The sequence below is a fragment of the Sapajus apella genome, unplaced genomic scaffold (assembly GCF_009761245.1).
Source record: "Sapajus apella isolate SASKATOON/1434 unplaced genomic scaffold, GSC_monkey_1.0 scaffold104, whole genome shotgun sequence".
NCBI lineage: Eukaryota > Metazoa > Chordata > Mammalia > Primates > Cebidae > Sapajus > Sapajus apella.
The window spans coordinates 6947233-6956084 of NW_022437044.1; the positions used below are offsets into that span (position 1 = coordinate 6947233).

The 8852-nt window shown below is 35.8% G+C and overlaps 1 pseudogene; it reads right to left on the reverse strand.

Moving 5' to 3' along the window:
* Positions 1 to 1771: 1771 nt before the first annotated feature.
* On the reverse strand, positions 1772 to 3161 carry LOC116536870 (annotated as a pseudogene).
* Positions 3162 to 8852: the final 5691 nt, after the last annotated feature.

Here is an 8852-nt window from a genome sequence, read left to right on the forward strand (position 1 = left end):
TACTGCTCATGATAGATAGAGTGAAATTACAGCATAAAGAGTAACCAGAAACCCATATTGTAAACTTTATTTGGCTGCAAATATCTTGCAACAAATAAATACTAACATAACAAATAGCTACTAATATATGTAACACATGGAACACAACAATCTTGGATTGTAGTATACCTGTAAAATCCTTTTCAACCTTTTAAAAAAATTATCATCTTTGTTCCCAATGAGGAAAATTAAATTTAAATTAAATTAATTAAATTAAACAGCTTTAACTATAAATTTATTCCTAATAAGAGAAATTAATACTAAGGAATAAGACGTTGTTGGCTATGATGTTTGGAAGGTCAAAAGTCATTGTATTGTCTAAGATTTTTTTCATTCTGTGAACCCAGAAAATCTGAGACAGGTCTAAGTTAATTTAGAAAGTCCATTTCACCAAGGTTTAGGATGTTCCCATGACACAGCCTCAGAAAGTCCTGATGACATGTGCCTGAGGTGGTTGAGGGACAGCTTGGTTTTATACATTTTAGAGAGACAAGAAACACATTGGTTCTCTCTAGAAAGATTGAGAAAACTCAAAGCAACAACCGGCTCCCCACCCCCAGCTACTCTAGGGAATTACAGGTCATAGGTAGGTCACAGACAGATGGTTGCATTTTTTTGAGTTTCTGGTAAGTCTTTGCAAAGGAGGCAATCAAATATGCACCTATCTCAATATGCAGAGGGATAAGTTTGAATAGAATGGGAAGCAGGTTTGCCCTAAGTAGTTCCCAGCTTAACTTTTCCTTAGTGATTTTAGAGGCCCAAGATGTTTTTCTTTCAGTACCAATTTTTGTCTCCATTGAGTACGTATGGATTAAAGTTGAAGAAAATAAATTAAATAGTTTTTAACATTATTAGAGGGAAAAAAAATTGAATGGGTAACAATGAAGGTTGAAATAATTGACTTCTAAACTATCAGTGTTCTGTACTGGCTGAATGATCTCAGAAGAAATCATGTATCTCTTTTCTTTTTTGGAAAACACAAGAATGGCATAAAACCTAATTTCCTGGAAAAATTACTTAATCTCACTGGACTCAGTGTTCTTGGATTTTACTTGAAGGAACTGGTATAGATGAGGTGTTGTCAATTCTGGATGCGCTTTTCTGGGACATATAAGAGATATCAACACTCAGCTATATTTTCCAAAATCAATTAAATGAGTATCTGAAGGATGTGGTCTAATCAGTGGTTCTAAAATTGTAGTGTGAATCAGAATCACCTGAAGAGCTTGTTAAAACACATATTAGTAGGTCTCATTCTCAAGAATTTCTGATTCAGTAGATTTGGGAGGGTGAGGCCCAAAAATTTGCATTATCACATTCTCGGGTAATGCTATGCTATTGGTCTGTGGATCACACTTTGAGAAAAATTAGACTAGGCATATGTGTAAATGTCTGTGTGTGTATCTCTCTTTCTCTCTGTGTGTGTGTGTGTGTGTGTGTGTGTGTGTGTGTGTGTGTGTGTTGTGTGTGTGTCTCCTCAGGTGAATCCTAATCTCAAAACTGTTGATATAGAATATACCAATAAGGTTGCTTAAGTTCCAAGATACAGAGATTTTAACGTATAAGAGTTGTTAAGTATCAAGATGATTTATATAGAAAGGAGACCTGTGGACAAATATCAACTTCTTGGTAAATTTTCATTAAAAACGTGTTCTTATAAAACTTTTTACAGTATTTTTTGAAAACTAAAATTTTTACTGCATATATTGATCTTCATTTTTTCATGGATAACTTAGTTGATTATTAGTGTCTCGTTGTTTAATAAGACCAATGGAGGATTTGAATAGTAACCAGGTGCTTTCAAATTGCTTGAAGAGAATCTTATAAATTAGTAGCTCAGAGGCAATTCTGCAATTGTTTCAATACATGGAATTGCAATAGTGCTGTAAGTACTGATTCTCTTACACGACCATGTATAAACCAAGGAGTGTTTTGTATTTTTCAGTATCAATAAAGAGCCAGAGTTTTTAGATGAACTATTTAAAGACTTTTCCTTTGGTCCCTCATATTTTCCTTCCTTTTCTAGAGGCCCTCACTCCTCAGGCCTCTGACACCTCATGTCTTCATCTCCTCTCAGTTTCTCCAAAATAAGGACTGTCTCCCATTATAGTGATGAGCCAGGAAAATATCTGAATGTATGCTGTCACCAAAATAAACAACCTTGGGCTCAGGTTTGCCAGTTATTTTATTCAGAACTTCACAGTGGTGGACAGCATTTCCTTGAGAGTACCAGCCAGGCTTACAGAGATAGCAGTGCCTCCTGATCTTCATTATCCTCAAGTCTCTGGAAAGGACTCTGACTCAGGAAATGAAAGAAGAAAAGAGGCTTCAACGCATTTGTAATCACAATGTCAAAAAGGTCTTCAAAATCATTCTCAGTGATAGATCCTCAGAGAAATCTACCATCATCACTGTGAGAACTGGTAATTAACAAAATAATTCCCCAGCGTTCTTTAGCTGCTGAAATCATTTTTTTAAAAATAGATTCAGGACAACTGTGTAAATATCTGCCTGGATCTCTTTTGATTTCTGGAAAATATATACCACAGTTTTCATTAAAAGTTGATGTTTTGTAATTGTGTTGTATACCAGCAAATATATCCTTCCAAAACTAAAAGGGATTTGACCATTGTTCTGTTTTGTTCAATAGTCAACCACCATGTCACATTAAAGAGTTACTGGAAGGTCAAAGTAGTTATCATAAAACAGCACTTTCCTGAGTGGCAAGCCATTCCAGTGTCCAACAAAAATTGCTTCTACTCCTTCTTGCTATATGCCTCTGCCAACACCTATGGAGTCAGCATCTTGGTGCCATGGTTTGCACTGAGAAGAGTGTCATTATCTGCAAATTTAATGAAATTCTCATCTTCTAAATCCAATGCCAAGCCCTTGAAACAGAAATCCCAATCCTCTGGGGTCACATTGAGCAATTCCTGATCATACCCTTTCTCCTAAACTAGGAACTGGGCAAAGCTATTGTAAATGAGCGGGTTGCTTTTGCACAGGTTGTAGCGACATAGACTGTGGTCTGAGTTTAAGCTGACCAAGTCAATGGTGGCTGGGAAAAACAGCGGAACCATGCTGTGTGGGGAGAAATGGGGAGTGTCTCATCCTTAAGGATGTGAGAATCAGACAGGTGAGACACCACCAATCCTATTATTTTTGTCCCTCATTCTGTTAATATGACATATCACATTGATTGATTTGCGTATGTTAAACCATCCCTGCATCCCATGGATAAATCCCATTTGGTCATAATGAATGATCTTTGTAATGTATTTTTGATTTTGATTTCCTAATATTTTCTTTAGGATTTTTGCTTCATTATTTATCAGAGATATTGGCCCGTAGTTTTCTTTTATTCATGCGTCTTTGTCTGGTTTTGTTATAAGGACAATATTGGCCTCAGAATGAGTTTGGAAATATACTCTTGTCCTCTATTTTTCAGAATAATTCAAGTAAGATTGCTATTAATTCTTTAAATGTTTGGTAGAATTCAGCATTGAAGCCATTGGGTCCCAGATTTTTTTTTTAACATGCATTCATTCATTCATTTATTCTGGGAGAATTTTTAGCATAGCTTCAATCTCATTACTTGTTACTGGTCTTTTCAGGTTTTGGATTTCTTCCTGATTCAGTCTTGGTAGCATGTATGGGTCTAAGAAGTTGTTCATTTTTCTAGGTTTTCTAATTTATTACCACATATTTGCTTATAGTAGCCATTAATGATCCTTTTACTATCTTTAGTACCAGTCATAAAGTCTTCTTTTTCATTTCTGATTTTACTTATTTGTATCCTCTCTCTTAGTCTGAGTAAAGGTTTGTCTATTTTGTTTAAATTTCAAAAAAGCACTTCTTGTTTTATTGATCTCTTGTTTTGCTAATTTTAATTTCAATTTTATTTCTGTTCTTATTATTTCTTTTGTACTACTCTTTTTGGGTTTGGTTTGCTCGTGCTTTTCTAGTTCTTTAACATGCATCAAAACACTTTTTATTTGAAGTTTTCCTTCTTGTTTGATGCAGGCGCTTATAGCTATAAACTTCCCTCTTAGTACTGCTTTTGCTGTATCTCATAGGTTTTCATGGGTTTTCTTTCTACTATCATCTGTATCAATAATTTTTAGAAGTTTTTTCTTAATTTTTTTATGGAATCCCTGGTCATTCCAGGAACATATTGTTCAATTTTTATGTATTTGTATAGTTTCCAAAATTTCTTTTCTAATTGATTTTTGGTTTTATTCCAATGTGGTTAGAAAAGGTCCTTGATATTATTTCAATGTTTTGAATGTTTTCACCCTTGTTTTATGACCTAGCATATGGTCTATCCTTGAGAATAATTCACATGATAAGGAAAAGAATGGGTATTCTGCATTCATTGGGTTATGTAAATATCTATTGATCCATTTGATCTATAACAACGATTAAGTCCCATGTTTTCCTGTTGATTTTCTGTCAGGGTGATCTATTGGTGAAAGTGGGGTGTTGAAGTCTCCAGCTATTGAAGACCCCAGAGATTGAAGTCAATTTCTCTCTTTAGCTCTAATAATATTTGCTTTGTATATCTGCATGCTCCAATATTAGGTATATATATATTTTAAATTGTTATATGTTCTTATTGCATTGACAACTTTATCATTATATAGTATCCTTCTTCATTGCTTTTTATAGTTTTTGACCTGAAATCTGTTTGTCTGATATAAGTTTAGCTACTGCAGCCCTTTTTTGGTTTCCAATGACATGGAATATCTATTTCCATTTTTTAATTTTCAATCTATGTGATTTTTAATAAGTGAAGTATATTTCTCGTAGGCAACAAATCAATAGGTCTTGCTTTTTCTATTTATTCAGCCACTCTGTGTTCATTTGCATCCAACGATATTATTGAAAAGTGAGAACTTACCCTGCATTTTACTGCCTGCTTTCTGGTTGTTTTGTGTTCTTCTCTTTCTTTCCTGTGTTCCTTTTAGTGAAGATCATTTACTCTGGTGATGTAATTTAAATTCTTCCTTGTTATTTTTTGATATGTTTATTGTACTTTTTGGTTTGATGTTCCCATTAGCCTTGCTATTAGTATCTTATAAGCCATTATTTTAAGGTAAAAATAATTTAACACTTTTTGCATGAACAAACAAAAAACAAGCAAAAATACAATTAATAAAAATTGTATGCCTTAACTTTGTCCTGTCACTTTATAACTTTTTGTTGTTACGATTTATATCATATTGTGCTACTGTGTCTTCAAAAGTTGTTGAAGTTCTTATATTTATTGAATCATTATTTAGTCTTTATGCTTAAAAGCAATTTACACACCCCACTTATGGTGTTATATTTTTTATTTTTCTGTTTACCTTCTATTATCAGTGATCTTTTCACCTTCAAGTGATTTCTTATTGCTCATTAACATGCTTTTCTTCCTGAATGATGTACTCCATTTAGTATTACTTGTAGGATATGTATTATGTTGATGAAAATGCCTCAGATTTGTTTGTCTCTTTAATGTTTGAAGGATCATTTCACCAGTTATACTACTCTAGGCTGAAAGTTTTGCCTTCAGCATTTTCAATATTCATGCCACTCTCTCAGAGCCTGTAAGTTTTCTAATAAAAAATCTGTTGCCAGACATATTGATACACCATTGTGTGTTATTTGCTTTTTTCTCTTGCTTCTTTTAGAATTCTTCTCTATACTTGACCTTTGGAAGTTTTGTTATTAGATGCCTTGAGGAAGTCTTCTTTGGGTTAAATCTGCATGGTGTTCCATAACCTTCTTGTACTTGGATATTAGTAACATTCTCTAGGTTTGGAAAGGTCTCTGCTGTTATCATTTTGAATAAACTTTCTACTTCTATCTCTTTCTGTGCCTCAACTATAAGGCCAATAACTAATAGATTTGCCATTTTGAGGATCTTTTCCAGATCCTGCTGGTGTGTCTCACTGTTTTTTATTCTTTTTGTTTTTCTCCTCTGACTGTGTATTACCAAATTGCCTGTCTTCATACTCACTAATTCTTCTCTTGACAATTTTGCTATTAAGTCTCTGATGGACCTCAGAAATAACACCACACATATACAACCATCTTATCTCTGAGAAACGTGACAAAAATATGCAGTGAGGAAAGGATGCTTTATTTAATAAATGATGCTAGGAAAACTGGCTAGCCATATGCAGAAAACTGAAACTGGACCCTTTCTTTATGCCTTATACAAAAATTAACTCAAGATGGATTAAAGACTTAAGTATAAAATCCAAAACCATAAAAACCCTAGAAGAAAACCTAGGTAATACCATTCAGGACGTAAACATGGGCAAAGACTTCATGACTAAAACATCAAAAGCAATTGAAGCAAAAGCTGAAATTGACAAATATGATACAATCAAACTGAAGAGCTTCTGCACAGAAAAAGAAACTATCATCAGAATGAACAGACAACATAAAGAATAGGAGAAAAATTTTGCAAGCTACCCATCTGACAAAAGTCTAATATCCAGAATCTACAAGGAACTTGAATAAATTTACAAGAAAAAAACAAACAACTCCATCAAAATGTGAGTGGAGAATATGAACAGACACTTCTCACTCAAAAGAAAACATTTATGAAGCCAAGAAACATATGAAAAAAAGCTCATCATTGCTGGTCATTAGAGAAACACAAATTAAAACCCCAACGAGATACCATCTCACACCAGTTAGAATGACAATTATTAAAAAGTCAGAAAGTTGAGCACAGTGGCTGATGCCTGTAATCCCAGCACTTTGGAAGACCAAGGTGGGTGGATCACAAAGTCAAGATTTTGAGACCATCCTGGCCAACATGGTGAGACCTCATCTCTATTAAAAATACAAAAATTAGCTGAGCGTGGTGGCATGCACCTGTAGTCGTAGCTACTGAGGAGACTGAGGCCAAAGAATCGCTTAAACCCAGGAAGTGGAGGTTGCAGTGACCTGAGGTCACCCCACTGCACTCCAACCAGGCAACACAGCAAAACCCCATCTCAAAAAAAACAAAACGTCAGGAAATAACAGATGCTGGTGAGAATGTGGAGAATCAGGAACACTTTTACACTGTTGGTGGGAATGTAAATTAGTTCAGCCACTGTGGAAGACAGTGTGGTGATTCCTCAAGGAACTAGAACCAGAAATACCATTTGACCCAGCAATCCCATTACTGAGTATATATTGAAAGGATTATAAATCATCCTACTATAAAGATTCATGCACATGCATGTTTATTACTGTACTATTTACAATAGCAAAGACTTGCAACCAACCCAAATGCCCATTAATGATAGAGTAGATAAAGCAAATGTGGCAAATATACACCAAGGAATACTATGCACACATAAAAAAAAATGAGTTCAGTTGCTTTTCAGGGACATGAATGCAGCTGGAAGCCATCATTCTCAGCAAACTAACACAGGAGCAGAAAACCAAACATCACATGTTCTCACTCGTAAGCTGGGTTGAACAATGAGAACACATGGACACAGGGAGAGGAACATCACACACCAAGGCTTGTCGGGGGGTGTGAGGCAAGGGGAGGGAGAGCATTAGGACAAATACCTAATGAATGCAGGACTTAAAACCTAGACGGCAGGTTGATAGGTGGAGTAAACCACCATGGCACATGTATGCCTATGTAACAAACCTGCACATTCTGCACATGTATCACAGAACTTAAAGTAAATTTTTTTTTAAAGTCTCTGATGCATTCTGCAGTATGCCAATTGCATTTTGTAACTCCAGAATTTCTGCCTAACTCTTTAATTCTTCCAATCTCTTTGTGAAATTTATCTGAAAAAAATCTGAATTAATTCTATGTGTTATCATGAATTTCGTTGAGTTTCCTTAAGACAGCTATTTTGAATTCTCTATCTGAAATTTCACATATCTATGTTTCTCCAGAATTTATCTGTGGTGCCTTATTTAGTTTCTTTGTTGAGGTTATGTTTCCCTGGATTGCTTTGATACTCGTATTTGTTTGTTTGCATCTGGGCATTCAAGATTTATGTATTTATTGTAATCTTCATATTCTGGGCTTGTTTGTGTCTGTCCTTCTAGTGAAGGCTTTCCAGATATTCAAAGGAACTTGAATGTTGTATTCTAGGCTATATCTCTTTTTAGGGGGAGCCCAAACCTAGAAATTCTGTTGTCCTTACAGACCCATAGATGTACAAGGTCTGGAAGAATTCTCTGTATAACCAAGCAGAGACTCTTGTTCTTTTCCCTTACTTTCTCCAAGACAGAGGGCATCTTTCTTTATTTTTAATGGAGTCTCTCTCTGTCACCCAGGCTGGAGTGGCACAATCTCAGCTCACTGCAACCTCTGCCTCCTGGGTTCGAGTGATTCTGTGGGATTACAGGTGTGCACCACCATGCCCAGTTATTTTTTGTATTTTTAGTAGGTGAGGTTTCACCATGTTGGTCAGGCTGGTCTCGATCTCCTGACCTCATGATCTGCCCACCTTGGCCTCTCAAAGTGCTGGAATTACAGGTGTGAGCCATCGTTCCCAGCCAAGAGTCTTTTTTCTCTCTCTTTTCTGAGCCACCTGGAGCTGGAGGTAAAGTGACACAAGCCCCTCTGTTTTCACCAACCACAGGACTGTGCTAGGTCAGACCTGAAGCCAGCAAAGCACTTACTCTTGCATAACCACTTCCTCGCTACCACCTAAGTTTCCTCAAAGCACTGAGGCTCTACAATCACCAGGTGCAAAAGCCATCCAGACCTATATTCTTTTCTTCAGGGTAGTGAGTTTCCCTAGGCCACGTGTGGGTCCAGAAAAGCCATCTGAGAGCAAGAGACTAGAGTCAAAAAC